This window comes from Syngnathus typhle, linkage group LG1 (genome assembly GCF_033458585.1).
Source record: "Syngnathus typhle isolate RoL2023-S1 ecotype Sweden linkage group LG1, RoL_Styp_1.0, whole genome shotgun sequence".
In the NCBI taxonomy this organism is placed as follows: Eukaryota; Metazoa; Chordata; class Actinopteri; order Syngnathiformes; family Syngnathidae; genus Syngnathus; species Syngnathus typhle.
In genome coordinates, this window is record NC_083738.1 from 24,661,385 (window position 1) to 24,686,777 (window position 25,393).

The following is a 25,393-nucleotide window of genomic DNA, read 5'->3' on the forward strand; positions in this document are numbered from 1 at the left end:
TAATGAGCAGGGACTCAACTCCCCCACGTATCGCCCCTCCCTCTATCCATTTTACTCTGCTGAAAATAGATTTGTTTGCACGCAGCGAACAGATATTGTAATCACACTTTCCCCCGCCTTTAGGCCCGTGGGGATTCGCTGCGTGCGCGGCCAAAATGCAAATGAATGCCGTGCGGTAATGTTCCGTACGTACCGAGAACAGGAAGCCGTTTGCATTGTTTTCCTTACACGGCTTCTAAAATATTTGTAGAACAGCTTGCGATTTGCGTAAGTGATGTCACGCTGATGTCATTGTGATGTCATTTGGTTGCCTGACCAACAGTGAGGATTTCAGGATTTAAGGATTCTCATGTTCATTTAGTCGCTCGGGTAATACTTTCCGAGATGAAGTTTTCTTTTTTTTTCTTTTTTTTACTTTTACATGCATAAATGAATAAAGAAAACAATTTTGAGGATTTATTTATTCCAGCAAGATGATTCGTGCCTACATGCAATGTAAAGTGTGCATCTGTGTGTGTGTGTGTGTGTGTGTGTGTGTGTATGTGCACATTTACTACATTAAGAAAGAGGACTTTTGTGGAATAAACGAGCTTCCCCCTCTCAAATAACTCGACAAATATTGATGCAAGTTGTGCAAACTTTGTATCTCTGGGGACGCCATGGAAGACGTTTCATGTCCTCTCTATTAATAAATGATACACCACCCGTGTTGTTAGGGGCTATTCTTAACCAGCAGCCTGCGCAATAGTGGGACACCATCATTTTTCACATGGAACTTTTCTGTACATGCAACTTGCTGACATTTCTTTTCTCTCTCTCTCTTTCTCTCTCTCTTGCAGATGTGACCGACTATTCCGCTCTAGGTAAGAGGCATTTCATTTTTCAGGGTACTCAGGAGTGCATGTGTGTCAAGCGTCTTTGGGAGATGTTGCATAAATATGGAGGAAGCCTCAGATGTGCAGGGTTGAGCCGCTCGGCGCGCCCGTCAACATTCCAACGCGCTTCTCCGTTCGAGTTGTTTTCAAATGAGCGCCTGGTAGCCCAGATTTTCGACACAACAAGCGTTAAGGGGCGAATTGACCCATTTTTCTTGTAAATTGAAGCAAACCAAATTAGGTGTTTTGCTGTGACACTTTTTTGACGGGAAAGAAATTTAAATATAATGCAATGTGTTGCTTTCTAAATAGAATCATTTGTGAAATTGCAACCCATTTTCTTATAGCTAGGGATGTTCGATACTGGTACAAGTACGCTCCGATACTGAGTACCGATACGCGCCTATCCCTTATAACTGTGAACTTGAATTCATTTGAAGGAAAAAAAAAACTTTTTTTCTCATATTTTCCTCATTTTCTCAATGTTTAATGCTTTACTAACATTGCAATCAAATGTATTTTTTTTTTGCCTGGAAAAAAATCCCGTAAAATTACTTTTGTTTTCTTAAAAGAATTCACCAATTTTCATTTGTTAACCATTTCTACTCATTCATTAAATATTGACTATGGATGGATGGATGGATATAAATAGATTGCTATACTGACGCTTGATAATCTAGGTAGACAAATCGTGCGTAAGAAAGACAAAACCAAAAATTGAAAGTTTTGGGATGGCTCGTCATTGCTGCAGGAGGAAAAGTGATGGAGGATGAGTGCTAGTGACTGTCATTGACTCACACATACAGCATGGCTCGGGGCCAGGCCGAGTCGGGCCGGGCCAGGACAGGACAGCGGGACTTCTTACGGCCGCCCCAAGGCTCGGAGCATCTGTTCAAGAGAGGGCGGAGGTGGCCAATCAATCATCTCGGCCCCAGTGTGGAAAAAGTGCAGTGAACAAATGTGCAAAGCGGCATACCTTGACGTTGCGTCTTTCGTCTGCGTCTTAAATAACGGAACTTTTCTTTTTTTGGGGTTACAAGCTGGTCGGATAATTGAAAAAGCGTCTGCGGCCATTTGGGCTCAACTTGACTGACTTGACTGCTCAGAAAAGAGAAAACCCCTGGCTGGCTGAGAATAATAAGTGCCCATGGGAGGCCGCCAGATGGACGTTTACTGTGAGCCTAGCGGGAGAGGGAGCAATCTGTCAAACATCACACTGGGCACGCGCGTGTGTGTGAGTGTGTGTCTGTTCATATGCGCGTGTGGAACACCGCAGGTTCACGTCCATCGTGTCCATTAAGAGACTTGAAACATACGACAATCCGCTGATATATACTTGCAAGGTCAACAATCCTCTGTGTATTCAAACGGACACTAACTAGACTGACCTCTGCCAAGACCAAACACGTCCATCTTGTGGAAGAAAAAAAAAAGATTCTGAATCTACTTGGGTTCCTGTTGGTGTGCACTTAATGCTTTTTACAATGTCGTGAGCCTTGTTCCACTGATCTGGTCTTTTAAATGAGTTCCCATCTAAAAAATTAGGCGGTAATGGTGCCCATTAGGAGGCGGGGCCTTTTCTTTCCCCAGGGATCTGGCATGGCCCTGATGGAAGTGAGCGTATAACCTCCTTGTTTGTATTTTAAAAATCGTTTCTAAATAAAAAATAAAATAAAATAAATAAATCTTGATTTGTTAAGTTGGTGCAGTTCCACTCCAGTCCTGTAGGGGGCGGTACGTAATACAAGGAGTGTGTTTTTTATCTAGTCCAGATACAAGTGGACTTATATTTGTCATTCAGTGCTTCAAAAAAAAAAAAATTGGATTTGCAGAGACATTTGCGATTCCACTCCTATCCTGTAGATGGCGGTAACCTTTACTTAGGTTACATATTGAGAAATTAGGATTTACATAGGCGTAGCTGTTTCACTCCAGTCCTGTAGGTGGCCGTTTAAAGCATTATCACAAGTTTTTTTGTGCATGGAAACAGGATGTCATTGATCTCATTGCACTCTTTTTGGCAACTCAGTCGTCAGACGGGAGCCGAGCGAGCACAGGGAAGTGATCGCCGGCTTATGCCGCTAAGCAAATAGCATTATAGGGCTTGAAGTCTAAAAGTAGATGCCGCGCTTTTCAATGCTCAGGAGTGGGAACATGGAAGATGATTTATTCCTTTTTTATTAATCTGTGAGCCTTTCAAGTTTCCATCTGGGCCCTGGGAAAAATCTGAAAAATACCCATAAGAATCCCGTGGCTCGGTTTATTAGCCTTGCTAATGCTTGTTGTCTTTTATTTGTGGTCTTTAGTCAAATAGATGTGTCCAAGCTGGTTCAAAATATGGCTTGGCACTTAAGTGGAGACTTTAAATGGGTTTGACAATCTAACAACTCAAAGCAATAATTTACCAGCTCTGGCTTGCAACACTTGGATGACACTTGATTTGGTCACGTTCCTCAATTGGTCATTTACTTTCACACTGTTTTATATGTAACGAAAAAAAAAGCCTTTATATTTTTGGGTGTGTGGAACGGATTAGTTGGATTTACATTAGCGCCGATGGTAAATGCCGCTTTAGTTTGGTATGATTCGGTTTTGTCGGGAACAGATTCTCAAAGAAAGGCTTAAAAGTTTAAAAAGGTTTAACTGTCATGGCTTCCAAGTCTTTAACTTTGCCAGACATGCTCAGAAAAAGTAAATATTGTACATCATACACAATAATAACATTTCTAAAAATAGCTTGGATTTATAGCTTTTAAGGAATCCAATAACGCTTCGCAATAACTCTTGGCGGTATTTAATATGTTGAACATGTTCATTTATATGACAATGGCGAGTCACTCGCGTGGCACATATTTATTTATTTCTTTCTTTTAAATATCGTAGCTGACATTACATTTGCTGTCTACTCAAAAAAAAAAAAAAAAAAAAAAAAAAAAAAAGGAGATAAGTACTTGTCCCTCCTGCCTTTCCATGCCGCACCCCCTCGAGGGAACGTGGCATATGGCGGAGGCACATTGAGGTGTCCTCTCCGTGCCTGACCGTTGTGAAGCCAAGCGTCAGATGTTCACTTCACAGGAGAACGACGCACTTTGAGGCGCGCTGGGCATCCATGAGAGTCATTCTGCTTGCAACACGGTTGCCCACTCGCTCTATTATTAGCTCTCCATTTCCGGTTTCTTGCTTGGTGTGAGTCTCCATAAAGGTGCCAGTTGAGGAATGAACTCTGCTTATAGATTAATTTGATTAAAATGTAATGAAAATAAAGGGTCCACAAAATATATTTTTTCCAAAACCCTAAAATTCTTCAGAAAATGTTGATAAAGATTATTTATATGCTTGCAATTGGGAACGGATGGAAATGTTGAGGAAAAAAAAAATTGAAAACACCAAAACGTTAATTATCTGGCCCGCCATCTTGGCCAAGCATATTTCAGATGGAGGGGCAGTGCCCCCGCGGCCACCCCTGTAGCTCTGCCAGTGGACAATTGAACGCCACTCAAAAAATGTAACGTATTGCATTTAGAAATAACCAGTGTAATATGACAGAGTTTCAACATTTATCGTGATTCTTCACATACCATGTTCACGTTTGCGAACCACCGTTTTACAGCAACGTACGAACATGATGTCATTGTTATGGCCTCATTCTGTTTTTTAATTGACAGTTCCTTTTGTTTTTAAGCTGCGTCGTCCCTTTTAAGTGCACACGTCGCTGCTTGCGTCCCACTCCAACTCCTCAAGGCGCTCTTCTTCCCCTTCGTTTCCCGTCGACGTAGCTCTAATATATATATTACGTGATGCCGACATATGGAGATTTTGCTCGCAAGCACTTTTCCTCACCAGCGCCTATGCCAACAAATAATATTCTGCCATTGAACCAAAATGTCATATCCTCCGTGACAAGAGAGCTACATTATAATGTTAAAATTGCACAAGTTGGGAGGGGCATGAGTGATGGCAGCCATACATTTTTGCCAGTCGGTGGTGCAGGATAGGGTGTCAAATTGAAACTTGGTATATGTGTTTCAAATTTGGCTTCTGGAAGTAGCTAAAATGTCGTTAAAATGGATGCTTCAAGTTGTAATATAACTAATCAACACTAGGTGGCAGACAATGTCTCAGCTGCTCTCACATTGTTGTCAAAGTGAGTAGGATTATTTTTTTATGGACTGTAGAATGATCTGCAGGACAAACATAGTAATTCAATAATGCAATATATATTTATGATAATATTTTTATTAGGCATCTGGCCCTCTGTGCCCTGCCCCCTCCGGAAAAAACTGTGGCCCCGTCCAACATTGCAATTGAGGAGTTTTGATGAGGTCATAAGCACCCATATCCCGATCAAGCTCTACAAAAATAAACGTCGTGCATGACGTGCGCTTCGATCGGACCCTCGGAGTAGTCATTAGCAGTAAACCTCATTGTCAGATGCTTTTATTTTTTCTATTTCTGTTCCCTCTTAAACACAAATTGCTTAACATTCTATCAAAAAGCTGGATTAAAAATGGGCTGGTGCAAAAACTAATTTCCCACAATGCATTTATAAAGGTTTAATTATCTTCCTTTTAGCAATCCCACACTTACACAATCAGGGTCTGAATAAACTATTATCTCCAGTTAGTTTGCTGGCTTTTTCTTGTTATTTCTCGTGGCAGAGGGAGGCTGGCAGAACCGTGTGCCACCCAAGCTTGGGTGAGCTCAACCCACAAACCTCAAGAGGGGGGCTTAGTCAAAAGCGTGCCGGCTGAGATGATAATGTCACCAAATTGTTTCCCGCCAGGTGGCAAAAAAAAAGAAAAAAGTAGGTTAAAAAGTAGGAAATTCAAGTCAGGATTGTATCAATCATTATTATTATGCTGCTCACACTAGGTCTGAACAGAATAATAATTCTGTCTCAATCACAGCTAAATTAATTAAAAATTATAACTAATTCATTAATGAGAATTAAAAACAAACTGCTTTCAATTCAATTAAACGCAAATGTACTGCACTAAAAAAAAAATTTTTTTAATATAACTGATCTGTTCTTCTGGCAGTTAACGATTTGGCTTTATTGGCTTCCCGTGTTTATCGACTGGCACGAGATCCCACACTTTGAGAATCGTCCGCCCCGAGAAGAAGTCGAACTCTCACGCAGCCGCTCGATACTTGCGTGTTGCTTTGCGCGATTCACGGGCATACTTTGATTTTTACCGGTTGCCTTTTCTTTTTTCTCAATTACATTTGCTGCCCATTAGTAGCGTGATTCAAGGCCTCTGTGGAACAAACTGCCACCCGATCACACCATTATTATTCCCTGATTAAATTCATGCTTGGGGGAGAAAAAAAAAAAAAAGCTCCCAAGTCACTCACGCTCTATTAAGAAGATTGAGTGTCCGTGTTTAACACGATCTAATGGATGGGTGAATTACGCCCCGGCTATTAATGTTTAATACGTAATTGAATGTTCTACATGGCCAAACTTGTTTACCGGGATAATTGATGCTTATGTTGCGCCGTTTGTCTGCAACACACACATCGACGCGCGCACACTCAAACACACACGGAGAAAAAGAAATGCAAGTGATGGGAGTTTGATAGTTTACTTCGTGGCGTTTGGAGAGCAACCTTTGCAATACGCCGATCAAAAAAAAAAAAGTAGACAGTTTTGACATGTGATTTCGGAGCTTCGGCTTGCGGTTTCTCCGGAGAGCCTTTGGGAAGGGCGCCGCTGCCGCACGCAACCATCTGCAGCTGCAGCCCAAAGGCAAAACATGGTGTGTGTGTGTCTGTGTGTGTGCGTGATTAAATTGCTGCATATCTGGTTGGGCTACCACAAAGTTGGCTGCCTCGCCACCCAGGTCGTTAAAGAGATTACGCGACAGAACTGGAAGTCTGAGATATTTTAAATCCATAATTGTTATCCGTCGTAGCTGCTAAGAATCTCATTGGATGCGTCGGCTGTACCGGCTGCCGTCACGGATTTTTTATTATTTTTTTGCAGACAATTCGCAGTGAAATTGCGCTGAAATTTGGTTGTTTTCATCGACTCAGGCCAAAATTGGTCATAGACTCTTGTGAAGCAGTCGCCTTATTTACTGCTACCGTAAAGGGCGATGGGCATCATAGATATTTTACACAAGTGACTATTTTTTTGTGGGTCCTTGTTAGGGTGGTGCTCACTCTACTTATTTTGCAAGAACCACACTGGAGACAAGTTAGTCGTCTTAGACACCTGCAGGCGGAGAGTTCACTCGTCGCTGTGCTTACAGCGATGGTCGAATGAAGTCTGACTCAGGCCTTTTCAGGTGCATATTTATTGAGAGAAACAGAGTGGGGTTGAAAGTGAGGGTGTGGGAACACACAGGATAGATAGGGTGAAGCCGGTCCCCTGCTGATCACAGCATAGCAGGGGGCCTTTTATGACTTTCTGTAAACAAAGCAACTTTGATTGCTTCCTCTGCGTCTAGTCAATCAGTTGAAAAGATCTTAGCACTTTGGTCAACTACGTTTTCTTTTTTTCACTGGTCCATACATGTCAAAATGATCATGTGACCTATGCGACCATTGCTGCATCACGGTTGATCCACTCTTACTCCCGTGCCGAGTTGCGAGATCAGTAATCAATATGAATGATTTACCAAGACTTGCCTCCATCCTCGCCGCTGAGCAAACGCTGTCCTCCCGTCAACCGAGGCTTCCTCCCAGGTGGTTTGCATTGAGTTTGAACTTCCAGGCGGGTTTAAGCTGATGAATAGCTTTTATTGAACGTGAATACATTTAAGGATGCGGATTAGTCAGCACTTTCTCTCTGATGATCTGAATTTGCCGGAGGATGTGCTTAGCATGTAGAAAAAAATGAAGCGCAGAAGAAAACAAAGATTTTTGAGCTACAGAAAAAGAGGCATCACTTTTGTCGTCAGTCAATGCCCAGTTTGTGAGTTTCTTTATTGATCTGTCTTTTCCTCATCCAATAAATTTGGCCAATCATGAGAAAGGAAAACTAATAACGTAATTTCCTATGAATAATACACATTAAAAAAATAAAAATAGTCTCCCCGTATTGTATCAGCATTGGTTTTTATAGATCTTTACCAGTACCTAGTGGTTGAAAAAAAAAAAAAAAAGGCATATCTACTTTCCAACGTATGTCTAATGTTACAAATTCATGTAATAAATATAATATAATAAGTTGTCTGGCGTTGTTGCGGACTTTTAATTTCCTGTTTCTGCTCCGGTGGCAGCAGCACGGCTATAAAAGGTCTTGCCTTATAACTCCTTATTACTTACTTTATTGACAGAAAGTCACGACATGCTCATATCTTGCATTTGCTTCATGTGGTAGCGCATCAGTTAGCCACATTAGCCCGTCAGCATTGGCCACAAGCCACATTAGCCCGTAAGCATTGGCCGCAAGCCATTCGTGCTACTTATTACGAACACATAACGGCATACTATTGACTATTTGTAGACTGCGTAGGTGTCAAACAAAAGGCCTGGGGACCAGATTGGGCCCGCCACATCATTTTATGTGGCCCGTGAATTGTGCACTGACTTTGTGTGATTTCTGAAATTGCTCATTGAAATGTTGCTAGCAATTTTTACTACCATTCATCTTTTTAAAAATGTTTCACTAGTCTCGGATTTCAAAACTAGTTATTCATCAGTTTGTTGTGTAGTCTACACTGTATCTAATATGAAACCTTCCTACATTTATTTGGGTTATAATGCCCCTCTGCAGGAAATTAGTACCGAATTTTCTGCACTATAAGGCGCACCTTCAATGAATGGCCTATTTTAAAACGTTGTCCATATATAAGGCGCACCGGATTATAAGGCGCACCTTCAATGAATGGCCCATTTTAAAACTTCGTCCATATATAAGATATTTACACTACTATATATTCACTCTGATAATAAAGCATACCAGCAAATCATGGGACGGTATTATACACAAGAGGAAAAAATGGCTTTTTTTAAAAGTGATTTTGGGTGGTCACGTTATATATAAGGGGGGCATATTATTACAGGAAATTACTTTTCAAAAGTGCCCTGAAGAGTCTCTTTTGTGCTCCCTCGTACGCTCATATTTGCTTTGAACCAGTCACACGGGTTAAGGTTCAGAAGTGCTCGCAGCTGAGTACCAGTTACTCAAGCTGTCATGTGACAAAAGGAGCCATTTGAACTGTATGCGACGTCTTCTGACATCTTCCCTCGTCTCCATCGGTGTACATGGCTTTCAGCCGCCATGTCATACAGATTGTACTACCGGGAAAACGGAACTCTTTATACAATGAAGCGACGGCCGGCCTTGAGCTTCAAGGCTGCCTTTTAATTTGCACGCATATGCCGCAGCAAAAGCGTTCAATTTACACAAGCTGACTTTCAAGATGTCACCGCGGAGTTATTGCCGAAGTTGCGGCGGTGTCACTTTGTCGCTAAAAGTGCACATTTCAGCGAGTCGTTGAAGAAGAAGTTGTGGCTAAATTAGAGCGTAAATGTGAAAGGAGACACATGGGGACTGTCAGCTTGTCTTGCATTCGGTTTGAAGACGGCTGTTTCTTCTTCCTCCCCTCGGCCCATGCTGCGCACACAATGCTGCCAATTAGTTAATGGGGGTGGGGGGGGACATGGCCGTTTTTCTTGCATGTGCGCTTGCTGCAACTCAGAGCTTCAAAGGCAGCTGGAAAGCACTTAACAAGCCAAGCACATTCTGTATGCCAATGTGTGACGGCCATGGGAGGAGAAGAAGACTATAGTGAAGAAATGGCAGATGAGAGCTGATGATTTATACAATTTTGAAAAAAAAATCAAAGCAATCGGAATATTAAAGAATCCGTGCATTTCAGTCGATTTCGGCTTTTGAGTCTCTCTGACCGGTTGAATAGCGTGGAGCTGCATATATACATTGTTGCCTCACAGAATTTTTTTTGTAATTTAGCGTCACCCATCTGTGTAGTACGGTAATCCCTCGTTTATCGCGGATAATTGGTTCCAAAAACCACCCGCGATAAGTGAGATCCGCGAAGTACGGTCACCAACAAGTAATACTGGGCAGGCTAACGAGTTAGCGGAAAGATGCTAATTCGTGATCGTGCTAACACGCAAAAACGGACTTTTAAAGGAATGTAAACAAACATTTGGAGCAATACTATATTGACCTAAAGGTTAGACATGTTTCCTCAATTTAGAAGTTTTATTTTGACTTTTAAATGTTTTTTTTAATTTGGAAAAAAAATCCGCGATGTAGTGAAGCTGTGATAAACGAAACGCGAAGTAGCGAGGGATCACTGTATATATTTAATTAATTTTAAAAAAAAAAACAACTTTCTTTTTGGAAGGCTACAGGAAGTTGCTGAAACATGTAAAGCAGGAAAACAAAACTCAAAACCGTTTTTTTAAAAAATTTACCAAATGAAAGACTACTATACTAGTACTAAGTACTATGAACGTTCACCAAAGAAAAAGATAAGTAGTCAAAATGTGTGTCTTTGGAGTAAGCCTAGAAATGCACAGAATGTCCATAAAATGTCGGCTTCACCAAAAATCCAACTTAGTGCTCATAATTTACGAGTAAACATTTATTTCACTGGCAAAGCTTGTTGCCAAGTTGCCACGGCAACACTGTCGCCAAATGAAGTGCTCAGAATGATTATTCCTTCTCCGTTTTGGGTTCATAGCCCGGTCTGGATTTATTAATGACCCTTAATAAAACGGTGGCATCTGATTAATGCTCTGCGCACGGCTGATAAGGGTGATGCATAAAATGCCGGATTGATGCGTGCGCTTCATTCTTATTCCTCACACCCTACAGTAGTTAGTGACTCTAATGTATTCTGGGCCACCGTAAGACTCCCAGTTGAGGATTTTAAAGGAGCTCACTACTATTAATTTTGCACCACGAGTGTCTTCCCAGTTTCATTATGGGGGCGCAAGAAGTCAAGTTGGAATATGATAAACATTGCAATATAAACCTCCCTGGGGGGAGTGCATACTTTAACTGAGCGCAGAAAGTATGGCCTGCTTGGGTCCGATCTGTTCATGCTTTTAAATTCCTGGAAAAAAAAAATGTACGTAACTCATTCACTGCCATTAACGCATATAGACGTCAAAGTGCAGCCCGGATGAAATGCGACTTTGACGTCTATATGCGTCAATGGTAGTGAATGAAGGTAGCAAAGTATGCAAATACCGTCGGTGAGCCTCATGTCAAGTTGTTTTTTTTTTTTTTTTTTAAATTAAATACTGAATGAAGTAATTTATGTAAAATTTGTTTGTGGTCGTGTACATGCTAGAAGCATGATGTCGAAGTTGTTCCTGATTATTTTTCTGTCCATTTTGTTTCAGACTCGAGTAAGTAAATCAATCCAAATATAATAGCCAACTTGTGGAATCTATAAGCAATTACAGATCCCTTTGGGCTCAAGGGTATCTTCATTCATGGGCCCCATCCATCTGGAATAAAAAAAAAAAAATGTTCACCTTGGATGGTAATGCTAAAAAAAGATAAATGAAATCTAAGCTACCTTCATGCGCTACAGTCAGAACTCCAGCATGTTCCTTGAGTTTAGTTCATGTAGTCAGCTGCTTTTGGGTACAGTGGGAGGGGCTCCATTGATGGCTTGCAAATCTCAATATCACACGACAGAGCTCGACGACGGTTTATGCGAGGAGGGCTGGGACGGGCACATCAGCGCCAGCGATCGATACCTCATTAGTGCCTCAGCCTTCCTCCGTTCTCATTTTGTCACTTTACGTTCACCGTCTCAGTTCATCGCATGGCCGTTTGAAAGGCACGCTCTGCATTTCTACTCGGCCGTCAGCCTCTTCAGCATATTTTTAGATAGGCTGAGGAGGAAATCGGGAGACTTGGATAGCTCGTGGCGCTGGTACACTTGGAGATAATGCCAGATGAGCCTTGGGCGTTGGGGGTGTGTGTGTGTTGCAACATCCCTCTTGTCACTTTAGATAAGAGGAGGGAAATAGGACTGGTTGCCGAGGGACCGGCTAAGTGCTTGTCACTGTCCCTTTCGTGTGACGGCAACGGCGGCCGCTTTGGTGCGTGCTGAGAGGCAGATGCCCATCGCTGTCCCATCACTTCACTTCCAAATGGACAATCCGATGGCGGGTCAATATGGGGAATCTCACGAACACGAAAGATCCCATCCATTTGTGTGTCCTTAAACGTGTGTACCGTATTTACCGGACTATAAGGCGCACCTAAAAACCAAATACCGTTTTTTTCCGTGTATAATGCGCCCCCATGTATAATGCGCACCCTAAAAATGGCATGTTGATGCTGGAAAAAAGCCTGTACCCATGTATAATACGCACCCAATTTTTTATTTTTATTTATTTTTAATTTTTATTTTTTTAAGTCCCAATGATGGTCACACACGCAGGGAGGCAATGGGTCTCATTTTTATAGTCTTTGGTATGGTCTTAACTAGGCTGGATGTCATTTTTTCCCGTAAAGGCACCACCGCGGTCAGTGCGGACATGTGAAAAAGGCGTGCGGACGTGAAAAAGGCGGCTCTGTATGGGAGAGACGTTGAAGAGGAATAAAAACACCCTTGAAAACCAAACCTTGCCCCTCGTCGTGACTCGGAGCCGCAACAAATGTTTCGGATTTGTGTAGGGTACATTGTGACAGCAAACGAGCAGGTGATCGAGCAAGCGTCTGATACGAGAGCATTGCGGTCGTATGGACCATGATTTTCTTAAAAAAAAAAAAAAAAAATTTTTAAAATTGTACCCATGTATAATGCGCACCCCAGATTTTAGGACAATAAATTAGTTAAATTTCGCGCATTATACACGGAAAAAAACAGTATTTTCTCAAAAGCCGACAGTGCGCCTTATAGTCCGGTGCGTCTTATGTATGGACCAAATTCCTAAATTTAAACTGGCCCGAAATTGTGTCATGAAATCAATCATAAGTGGCCCGCTGAAGATTATGAATCATGAACCAAAAAGACTATGGATCATTATTTTGTGATTATAAAGTAATTTGTTGTGTCTGACATGATGCATTAAGTAGTAGTAATTTCCTTCAGAGGGGCATTATAACCCAAATAAATGTAGGAAGCTTTCATATTATATACAGTGTAGAATACACAAAACCTCTTAAGGCAAATATTTTGATAGCCAAGCTTGGGCCTTGGGAGGGGAAATACATTTCTTCAGGTTGTGTTGGCTAAAATGGCCTCCTGGTTAGGTGTAACTTTAAAATGTCAATGCGACCATAACAAGAGCAAATAGTTCTTGTCTTGAAATCACTTTTCATATATATTAAAAAAAAAATTTGGAGAACCTCTGGGCCAAGCTAGCAGAGTTGTTTACCCCCAACCCCACCCCCCACCCGCTTTTATGCTAAGCTTGGAGCCTGCCGGCGTTGGCTTCATATTTAATGCGCCGTCACCGGCGTTCGCAGTCCCTCTCATCTGGGTGACGGGATGTAAGCCAAAGCGTGCGTCCTCTCCCAAACGTCAGTCCGCCTCCTTTTGCAGGCACGCCACTCACCCCTCCCACTGCCCAAAATGAGCCTCGTTTAACACGGCCAGCCTTTGCAAACAGTGAGAGTGTAACGTCAGCTTTGCTTAAACCCATTCGACCATCTGTGAATGAAAACAAGTCAATATGGTCAATCCTCGCCGATTGCCATCGGCTATTCACAAAATACTCTGTATGTAATGGTGTTTGGGAGATCTGGATCCATACTTCCAATGGGCGATGTCCCGGCTGGTCCATAGAATATTCTTAGCTACGTTTAGCTCTCCGGTGGTTGCCTTAGCAACGACTGAGCCGCATATTTGATCTTATCATGGTTATTTATGTATTTTGTCAGAATGCGCTTGGTTTTAAGCAGGAATCGTTTGAAGGTGGGTAGGAAGCGAAGAGGCGTGCGCAAACGCGGGATGGGACACCGGGAACAAGAAAAGACAGGCGAGATCCAGAAAAAAACAATGACATCACCGGCGAGGAGTAAAATATAGATTGAATTAGAAGCGATGCACTTTTTAATCTTCCTCTGACACGTGCACGCTGTAAATTTTCACTAGTGGCGGGAATTAAAAAACATAAAAAAGCGGAATCATCGAGAAATGAGATGTTTATTATCAGTATGCAGGTACGTTCTCCATTCCAGGTTTTTGTGAAGTAAAAACTGTCCAATCGCAGGCAGTCAACAAGCAATGATACGTTAGCATCGATGCTAACAATTGAAATTGTTACTCTCCGAGTATCATTTTGTTGGTCCTAGTTTTTTCATCTTTAATATTTCATATAGATGAAGTGACGTGAACGAACCCCAAGCCCAGTCAAAAACATTCTGTTACTAATCCAAAAGTTTGATCCTTCACCTGGAGACTTTTGTCATGTCGTTCCGCCTTTCCGATCCCACTGTGACGGCGGGATATTTGTTCTTATTTGCCGGTGACAGCTCAATGTGCATTGTGGTGTGTAACCGAGCCATAAGGGCAGCGGAGAAAATATATTTGGCCTTGTTGGCAGCTTTTCTTCCTCTTGATCTTGGAAAAAAAAAAATCTTGACGCAAGTGGGACAAGCATCTTAATAATTCCTAGCAGGACATCCAGTTTCTTTTGACTCATTGTGGTTTTAAACCCGCCAAGGCCGGTCCACTAGTATGGATCACTAAATAGTTGATACATGGTTGCCGTAGCAACAAATAACCGTGGCCTACCATTATGATAAATGCACAAAATAACTTAGGGATGGAACATTATTTTGGTATATTGTAAGGTAAATTCCCAAATTGGATGATGGAGTGTTTGCACGCAAGATTGCTGCATTCTCTCCGCCTGACGAGATACTGTCTGATTTGTTTTCATCCCCCAACAAGGCCCTACACAATCCCCACGTTCTGCTGCTTGCAATATAAGGCTCCTTTCCGTGATTACCTTTCTCGCCATTCTTTAATTAAATCCTCTCGGTCTCACATTATTAACCGGACTCCTCGGAGACGGCTGCCGTGCTCCTCTGGCCCGAGAAGTGAAAATGAAACGGCAAGGCGGAGGGCGAGAGTGTGCGGAAAGCTCGGCGTGTCGCTCCCGAGACTCCAGACAGCCGCTCGTCGTACCCCCCCCCCCCCTTTACCCTCCCCAGAAACCCCCTGTTGTTTGCGACGCTACTTCAAGTGCTCTCCGTTTTTGATCCTGCCCCACTAATGCCTTATTTCCTCCCTCCCGCTGCCCACTCAGCAAACAACTTTGGAAGACGAACGTCCCCCCCCCCCCCCCCCCCCGTAACCCCCCGAAACTCCCTCATGCTCATTTCTAATTAACAATGCGAGGGGGCAAGGCTGGGTAAGGGGCACAGGTGAGGGAAGAAAAATGGGTCACCCAGCTGCCAATGAAAGGAATGTTGAGATTTGGCGCAGCAATAGCACGGACTAGTGGCTAAACTGGAGAAGTGCACTCTTGTGAGGACAAAGAGTTGCCAGTTGTTGTTTTTTTTCTACTTGTCTTGAGACTTAAATTTATTTCAGGGATTCTGGGCCTTTGCATCTTTTTCTGAGCATCTCGTTGTTTAAGGTTATCCGATATTGTTTTAGATTTTTAAAATGTAAGTAGGTTTGATTGAGCTTAATGGATACACAAATATGTGAATAAGATGCTTTGGACAGGAAAAGTAGGGCCCCAAGACCATAAAAGTTCAGACCCCCTGTTCTAGTCCAGTCTCGGAAATGTAGGCCAGATGATTTTTTTTTTTTTAGGTCAAATTGTTATGTATGTTGCTGTTGTACATTTTTGTACAGCTAAACTGCTAAGGTGGCGGCCATTTTGTTAGAATTCCAGATTCAGCTGAATTCCAGATGCAGCTGTCTTCGACGGACGTGTGGTGCTAAATTGCCAAGCTCCTTTGCCATCTGATGTCATCTTCAAATTTTGACAATCACTTCGACTATTTGTCACTAAAGAGGGCGTCGTATCGCTTTAATTCTACCCTGATCCTTGTCATCCGATCCAAACAGTTGACAATCGATCCGACAAAAGCTTTTAAGGCCGCCGTCGTAACGATGTGAGGTGATATGGTGGAAGGAGGGCTTGTATATTTAAGATCATATTTTCCGAGGGGGGGGCGGTAATCTAGCGTTCTGTGGCTAAAAAGACAGAAGGGAAACAGAGGTGTCGAATTCCCTGAAAGTGGCACACGAAGCTCCTCGTTTCACTTTAGCCTTAATGTGTTTTTCTCTCTTCACGTCCTCCCTCGCTGCATCTCAAACTCCATCAGCTCATTACCCTCCACGTCTCTCGTGCCATCCTTCCACTTTGCCCGCTTATCCCGCACATCCGCCGGGTATGGAAGGGAAGAAATATCCCCACTTTCCAACACGTTGAATCCCTTCGGAGCGGGACTTGTCATACAAACATTCCTCGGCTGATTTATTGCGAATTGTCAAAAGTTTGTCCGCCCAACGCTCAATGGACAAAAGTAAATGTTGCTTGTATGTTTAGTGTCTAATTGTTAAATCTAATCCAAAATGACCGTAAAATAGCTGCTTCAAACCAAAATGGCCGACAGCCTGTAAGTTTTGTGGCATGCCTTCTTGAATGTTTTTTTGTGAGTCATTTGGTGTAAGAATGGCACACTCAAACCCTAAAATAAATCCCCCCCCTTCTGTGCAATTTGCACAATTCATGTTCCACATAATGAATATTCTAGTGATGCCAGGCAGGCAGGAAAGTGCCGGAACAGAACCAGCGCCTCCCCGCTTGTGTTCATTTGCAACTGCCTTGTTTGAGCCTGACGAGCTGCGCGCGGACTTTTTTGACACAATGGTGTCAAACTCAAAAGCGGGCTGTGATGTTGGAGCAGCTCGCTCGCTCGCTCCCTCGCTCCGACAAAGAAAGCAAATGGCGCCGCCGCACCTGCCGGATGTGCTCTGAACGTTTGGCAGGAGAAGAAAGCTGCTTGGGTGGCGGCTGATGACTCATTTGCTATATCATCAGAAGGGTTTCAGTTAAAATCATGATTGTTGTTTATTTTATTACGTCTAAAAAAGAAAAGTTCAACTTACTAAACTTTCAACTTGTCTGTCTGTGTTTCTGCAGGGAAATTCAGAGGAGTTTCGTTCATTCTGGTCTGAGGCAGCGATAGCAACTCTTATTCTAAATAGGTAGGAATGTGTTTATTTTTTGTAATTATTATTAATATCAATTCACTTTTTTTTCTGGTACTTTTTATTACTTTTTGAATTGCTCCCAGCATCAAAATAGGATGCAATACATAAGCGATGCTGCAGCGACCTCTGGTGGACATGTACGCATACTGCTCTTTTAATTTCAGACGACTAAATGGTAGCCATTTATTTAGTTTTCATGTATTTGGTAAATTGATTCATATTTGATTTGTTTGTTTTTTCTTATACATATGTCTTTTAATTTAGATTTGATTGGGGACTGTTTTTTAAAAACTGTAGTGTATTCTCTTCCGTTTATCCTTTAAGTAAATAATTCATAATTTCATTTAACTTTTTTATGTTATTTGATTTTCATCCAAATGAGCTGACCGCTTTTTTATAAAAAAAAAAAAAAACAACCAAAAAAGATTTCATAAATATTTTACTTTTAATTAGACTTCTCAAGTCAATGATTCTACTTTTCCTTTGTCTCATTCAATCAGCACAGCATTTGCGTCTCCCTGGTTAAGCCCGTCCAGGGGGGCGTGTTGATTCCACCTGTGGGTCAGCGAGCTACACTCGCGGCATCGAGACAGCATGTTGGCACCAGTGTGACCCCAGCCTCGTTTTATGGTAAGTAGGCCCGCCCTCTAGGTACAGTACACATCAGCTCAAATAATGTCAAATAATTAGAAACACATCCCAGAACACTCCAGTATTCAGTAGAACTACAAGCTTACTAACTTGCACAAAAACATTGTCGCAATTGATAATAATAATAACAATAATAATGCATCTGATTTATAATGCACTTTACGTTTGACATATAATACAATTAAAATCAATATCATACATACAATTAATATAAATACATATAATACATGTAATTACAATAACAATCTCCCTTCCCTGCACCGATTGATCTCATTTGCATAAAATAATCATGTGAATCAGCAGAGCGCGGTGTCAGCGCTCGCACTGTGGAAGTTTGTGATTTTTCCAATGTACAATAGAGCTAATAAAAGCTCATCTGAATGGAAACTACTCAGGGGTGAGCATTAAGAGCCCAGAGCGGCGAGGCGAGTGTGTAATCCACAATGAGGCTGGTCACGTGACTGGAAATTAAATTGGCATAGCCACCAGATGGCACCCTTTGTTTATGAAGCACACAACAAATGTAGATTGAAACATGATCGCGTATAACATTTTTGCAAATGCGCTTCACTTTTCTGGGAAATGACGTATTTCGCCACTTAAATGCTTTCAAGAGAGATATTTGAAAATGTCAAATTCACCTTCTAAATTATAGATAAGAATACTGTTTTAGTATAAAGTACACCACAGCGCCGGCAATATTTTTAAAGGGGAACTATACACAGCTTATTATTACAGTAAATCCTCCAAAGTGTTGGTCATTTAATCAGGCCGCAGTCCCGTTTTAAACATTAGCCATTTACAACTTAAGATAGACTTAACTACACTTCAGCCCTCTGAAATATCCCCAAGGGCATATCAAAATATTAGAAGCAACTCTCAGTATGATCAATCATTACAATGGCTTTTTTTTTTTTTCTTTTTTGCTGTCGAGCCAATTCCTAACCCTTCCCCTCCACTAGAGGGCAGTCTTGCAGTAGAGAATCAACTGTCTTTACCTTTGCTACAGAAATGGACTTTTCATTGTCGCTCTGATAAAGTACACAATCTATTTGGTTGCGACGTTAACACATCTGCATCGCACACACACACACACACTACAAACACACACACACACAGGAGTGTGCACATGCGCGCACACCTCCTTGCCATCTGTCTGTGCTGTGGCCCGTGTCTGCTACACCGGGAACAGTTGGGAGCAGGCGAGCGGAAGCACAAGTGTCTCGTGGCTCGGCACTCGTCTTTTCTTAGCCCCTCGCGTCCCCCTCAGTCTTCCTTCCCCGCTGTGCTTTTGTCACCCGCCCTCCCCTGCTCACTCAATGTGGCAGCGCCTCCCAGAAAACAAAAGAAAAAAAAAAGATGGAGCATGTGAGTTCATCAAGCTAAGAGTAGCAGAGGCAGTACCGGCGGCGCGTTTGGAAAGCTGAACTTTTCCGCACTTTTCTATTTTCTACATATCTGCAAAGACCTTCGTAGGCAGCTTAAGTAATTTGAACACCAACGCCTTCCATTTTCGCCGCCTCCAAAAGTGCTTTCTTGAGGCGGCGTGATAAGAAATGGCAGCCATCAGCAGGAGGCTGCAAGCTCAGTTTATTAATAATAATAATCATAGAAAAGCGTTACTGTGCGCGTTTTTAGAAGAAAACCGCTCAGGAAAGGAAAAGTAGACTCGCCTCCAGATGTTCTGCACCGCGATGGGAGCGTTGTCTCGTTTTGTGGTCCAAAGTGCCCCCCCCAGCTGATGGCTTTCCCCTTGCCGCATGGGCAGGATCCGTCTCTCGCATTGATCGTCAGCCGTGATAATATAATCAGGCGTAAAGCCCGACAAGGCTGGCCGGCCCGATAGATACACAGGTCATAAACCCTCACCTTCCCTGTCCGACCCCGCATCAATTTGCCCCCTCCCGCTATGAATGCAAATAACAATGGTTTTTTTGGTGACATGTTTACGGTTATCTCTGTATCTCCCGCCGGCTGCCGCTCGGCCGGCCGCCCCTAAATGCGCTGATGGCGCGCGGCTAATGGCGGCCGGCGCTCGTCGGTCCTGGCGGCCTAAATGAGGCCGGCGAGCGCGGTGCCTCCCGCACGTGCCTCCTCCTCGCCTTCCGTCCCAGTCACTTGTGTATGCATTGAACTGATAAGTACCGCGTTTCATTTTCCCCATGGCGAGGCACAGTAAAAAAAAATGGGGAGTAATAATTGCTTTGGGAGGGGGCGGAGCGCTGTGCGCGTGTGCGAGACAAGGACAGCTAAATATACTTGATTGCGTCCTAAGCTTCATTGCTATGTAATGAAATATGGCGGCTGCGGACTGAGGGCCATCGGTCCAATACAGTAATCCGCGCATATTTACGCTTTGCTATTGATGTATTTGTTTTTAAACCGACTCCAAGCGATTTGTACTTATAGATGACACAAGAGGTCACTGTCTAAATAGCAATTGGTCGTATTAGCGTTAATAAGAGGTGCGCCGATTAATCGAGAATTAATCATCAAAGTAATCGATTGTTATTTTTCATAACTGATTAATAGTTTGGATAACTTTTTCAACCTAAAATTCTAGAAAAATCGACATTTTCTGTAGTCTTCCATGAAAAAACTGAGTTTTGTGGTGAACAAAACAAAATAAAACATTTTCCCTTTGGAAAAGCATTCTTTGATTATTCAAATAATTATGAGTTAGCTTCTTGTGGTAAAGTAGCAGAAGCTCAAAACAGGCTAAACCGTTGCACACCGTATTTCCTCTGATCTACCAGTGCAGCTCATTTACATGCTGAGTTACTTTGCCCATGACTTGGAAGCTAGTTTAGCCAAAAGCTAAAAAAAAGATGCATTCTTAGCACAGATTAGCATTGGTGTATGGGCGCACAATCAAAGGTTTGGTGAAGTCGTTGTGTTGGGCCAGGTGGTCTGCTGCACGCGCCACATGTACAGATCGGCAGATACAACAGTCTTTTCTTTCGTTATTATATTTCCAAACAAAACTGAAAAAAAAAGCATCTCGGCATGCCGCTGGTCTGGGAGTCACCAGAAACTTCATATTCAGCCTGCTTGCTTTTTTTCTTCTCTCTGCGAATTTCCATTAGCAGATGACATTCACACAGTAAATTGACTTGGAATTAACACTTTGGCCCGGGAATACTAAAATTACCACTTTCATAATCGTCTCATTTGACTCTGCTGTTTGAAAAAAAGAAAACAATTAAAAAAAAACATTTTAAACAATAGCCGAGTCAAATTAAAGCTCACTCAATGCGGATTAAAAACAAAAACGTTTACACTGGAGTCAATCTATGCTTTTGCACCCACAGCAAATTTGTCCATTTTTTCTTCGGAGTCTCTGCTAATCACTTATTACAAGATGAGTCAAGAAAATGTCTCGAAGGGGAAAAAAACCAAACTGTAATCACCCAAAGCAAGTCAATAAAATTGCCTGAAGGAGACTTTTGCCGTAGTTTGCAGCTTGCAAACCCAAAGCGATCAGGTAACAAGAGGCGCTGATGAAGCCATTCATCTCCACACTCTTGCCGTCTGTCTCCCTTGTTTACGCAGTTCTCTTCCCGGAGACGTCCGCCACGACATGAGGCCCGCGGCAGGTAAGGACGCCTTCGCTTCAATTTCACGCCGCGCATCACCTCCCCTTTTTTTTTTTTTTTTTTTTTGTAAGTCTTCCACGTGAAGGGACCAAGTGAAAAATGTCAAGCGATATCAAATCAAGCGAGTCGAGTCTGGACTACAACTTGAGCGAGAATCCGGTCGGGGGGGGGGGAGGGGGTAGTAGTAGACTACATCTGGCAAAGTGACTGCGAAGGCAGCGGGAGACTGACTGGCACTGATGGGACCAGACTGGGACTTGGCGGGCCTGGCGAGCCTGATTGATGGAGTGTGATGAGACTGTCATGGAGCGGCGGCACTGGCAAAGTAGGCGGGACGGTCTATGAGTAGTAAGACGGGGCGGGAGAAACACGTGACGGATGAGGCTTGCTTCTACCGGGATGACGTCTCGCATCCGTTTCGCGTATCATCGTGTTAACTCGGTATTATTTCGATTGAGATCGAAAAGACGGTTAATAAAGCAACGATTGGCTGATTTTAAAATCAAATCAACTCATTTCCAGTCATCCTTTCATTTTGAATACTTTATTCTTGAAATGAAATTCAGGCCACTCATATTTTGATTCTGCTATAGCCACAATTTGTGGACTAAGCAGCTCTTATATCTTATTTCATCTTGTGATCTTGTTTTGGGATTTAGCGGGCTAACCTGGGGAGCTCGGGTATGGTAATTTTGAGAAAAATTCCTTAAACCCTTAAACGCACTTTTAAATGGAACTTTAAAGGACAGTGAGAAAGTAAAATAAGAAAATACTAAAAAAAAATAAAAAGCAATGCTTATCAAAGCAGCCGAAATTGAAATATCGATTAAATATCAGTTTATTGCTATTCCCATACCGTTATTTGTGATTATCCCCATAAAATGAGGCCATCATTTAACAAGAAAAAAAGTCCATGTTTATTTTGAGATTTTAAACATTCAAGTTGCCCAACAGTGGAGCTTTGAAGACAAATGCAAGTTAGTTATGTGCTCCCTCTTATGTGTTGCAGTTAAGAGGCGAGTGGGAGCATTTTGGACCAACAGGAGATGTTTGAGGGCGGATAACATAAAAGTTAAATAAAAAAAAATCAATCTGACCATTTTTGAGGCATGAAACACATGTGCACTTTTTCAATATGTTTAGAATCAATGCAGTCTTGAATGACAGAGTTCTTGGCCACAGATATTGTCCATACTCAGAGCATCTGTTGGGCAACACCAAATTAGCTCTTGCTGACACATTGCTAGCTGGCAAGGCCCAAACCGTTAGGAATCTAACCGTTTGTGATTTCAGACTTTTTATACTCGTGTGTCCTTGGCCGGGGGGACAGGGAGAGAAACCAGCTCGCCAAAACGACGACGTTATTTATCGTTTAGCGTGACGCAAATAGCACCGAGCGGGTCTGACGGCCACGTGTCTGAAATGCGACTCAAGCGGGTGAAATGAGCAATTCACATTCAGGGACAGCGAACGTACAAAGATGCTGAGTGTGAAATGGTCGCTCACTTTGGCAGATCAATCCTCTTTTTCCTTGAGTGAGCCGCAAAAGCCAGGTGGTTCGCCGTGTTTCACATTTGCCGCGGCCGCCGGCAGCGAGAGCTCGCCGAAGCAAAATGACCAGACGCTTTGCATAAATTGAAATGAGCAGCTTCATTCCCAATTCTGACCGGATATGAAATCGTTCAGTCTATGAAGTGCACAATACGGATCATATTGGTCATATTCAAATGCTCGCCAGTGCTAAAATGAAGTTTATATTGAGACGGGTCAGGAGACGCTTTATTCAAGAACCATAATAGAAGCCGGACTGATTTCTTAAAGGATTGCTATCCAGCATATAAAGAGCCTATAATAAATAAAAGAGTAATATTTATAAATTAAGCCCCAGAATTTTTTTTTTTCTGCAATGTCATAGCTATGAATTAAAAATCCGCATTACTCTAGCTGTGATTGGTCAAATTTAAAAGAAAAAAATGAAAACATCATCTCTGTGCTGGAAAAAAAAACTTTTTTAAACCACAATCAAAAAATATCTCTGATTAAAACGTGCTGATGATTAGTGTTATTTGAAGCTGAGCTAAGTATTTGCAAGATTGTGATTCCTAATGAACAATTACGCATATTTAAGGGGTTCAAAATGCGATACCCCCCCACAACCAGGCCCAAAACTCTCACTCGCAACCCCTGTTTTTATCTATTTATACCAGCTTCACTAATTTACTTGAAATCGGGTGGACAGCGGGACCCACAATAAATTCTGAAGGACTCTTTAGATTGAACAGGAAATTAGAAATTCCTTAAGGATTCATTGAATTAAACAGGAAGTCAACCATTTTTAAATAAATAAAAAGATTATTTTTTAAAAATATATTTTCTAGTAGGAAAATGCAGGAATCCCTTACAAGGCTATCCCAACTTTGAAGCAAGGCCCATTTAGTTAAGATTAGAAAAGTCTGAAGTCACACCGAACAAATATAGCGCTGTCGCCATCGTACAATGCCAAGTCACTTCAAGGCGCTGCCAAAATTGGTATGTCGGTGCATGGCGGTCAATATATGAAATGTGCCATAGAGGGAAAATAGATCACAAAAATATCTAATAAACTCTTCAAGCTGCCAAATATCTCTTTGAATTTTTCCATTCGAGTACAATGGAAGCATTTTTAGCAGTAATGGCCGAGTGAAAGTGGACTGCAGTTACTCGTCACACGTCAAAATGGGAATGAACACTTTGCAAGCATTCCCGCTGTGAAATGTCAAAAGTGTCCATTTTCCCAGAGCCAGTACAAAGCACCGCGGCTGGTGCTTTGCGCAGTAAACAACTGTAAAAGACAGCCGATGAGGCGGCAACCGCACATTTTTCTCCCTTTTGCACATTACAGTCACAGAAAGTGGCCAAAGAGTGTCTGGGTGTCAAGCTGAGGAAAAATAAGAACACTTGCAAAAAAAAAAGAAAAAGTCGATTGCATTTTGGCAGCCACATAATAACAGCTGTTAAACGCGGGCCAAGTGCGGTGAGCTTGAGCGTCTTGAACAAACACAACTGACAAGATAGAAAAGCACAACTACGGCTGCTGTTGCATCACCTGCCGTAGTAAAAGCGATGGCTTGCTTAGACAATAGCAGCGAGACCGCGCAAACAACAAAAACGTGTCAAGAACAAAAAAACTGAGTAGAAATGCTAGTAGAAAAAAAAAAATTCCACTTAAAAATTCAAGTCAATTCACATTCGTTGACAGGAACCAGATAAGGCTAAGAAACTCACATATTCTAATCTGACGCTTACAATGAATTGAAACAAAGCTAATTATCTGTTCGAGTGGAAAGTGCAAGCAGAATGTTGTTAAATGTACCGTTTTTTTCCATGTATAATGCGCCCCCATGGAAAATACGCACCCTAAAAATGGCATGTTGATGCTAGAAAAAAGCCTGTACCCATGTATAATACGCACCCAAATTTTGACTCCTACTTAAGTCGATTAACGTAAAATTATTTCCGAAAAAATATCTTTGGGAACAACCGGATGTTATTCTGCCGGTCAGTATCACTGCGCATGCGCTAGCAAACTCGATAGCAAAGAAATGTTTCGGATTTGTGTAGGGCACATTGTGACAGCAAACAAGCAGATGATCGAGCAAGCGTCTGATACGAGAGCATTGTGTTCGTATGGAGCGTGTTTGACGTGAACAGAAGAGAAGAAAGCGCATCTCTAATGGCGGCCTCCGTATCATATCCGGATTTAAAAAAAATATATATATATAAAAAAAAAAAAATATATATATATATATATTTTTTTGTACCCATGTATAATGCGCACCCCAGATTTTAGGACAATAAATTAGTTAGATTTTGCGCATTATACATGGAAAAAAATGGTATTTTAATTAAGCAAATATAATTCAATATATACACAAGCCCCCCACAAAACCCAAAGAAAATAACCATAATGAATATTAAGTTAAAATGATCATGATTCAATTTGTTAAAAAGGTAAATGCATATGTATGCATAAATACATAGAGCAAAAAAAAATATTTATTTTATTTATTCATATACATATACATAGTATATGTGTAATATAGATTTCTATGTGTATATATAGAAACATAAACAGACAGACAGTGGACCTAATATGGAGCCCTGT

The 25,393-nt window shown here is 42.0% G+C and overlaps 1 protein-coding gene across 23 annotated transcripts in view; it reads left to right on the forward strand.

Moving 5' to 3' along the window:
• The window catches only part of LOC133155156 (receptor-type tyrosine-protein phosphatase delta-like), a 195,112-nt gene that overhangs the window by 53,264 nt on the left and 116,455 nt on the right, over positions 1-25,393 (forward strand). For all 23 annotated transcript variants that reach the window (XM_061280227.1, XM_061280372.1, XM_061280246.1 and 20 more), the window contains exons 4-7: positions 840-863; positions 16,932-16,996; positions 17,503-17,632; positions 21,206-21,249. The gene's annotated coding sequence lies outside the window, so the exon portion shown is untranslated. The remainder of the gene's footprint in view (positions 1-839; positions 864-16,931; positions 16,997-17,502; positions 17,633-21,205; positions 21,250-25,393) is intronic.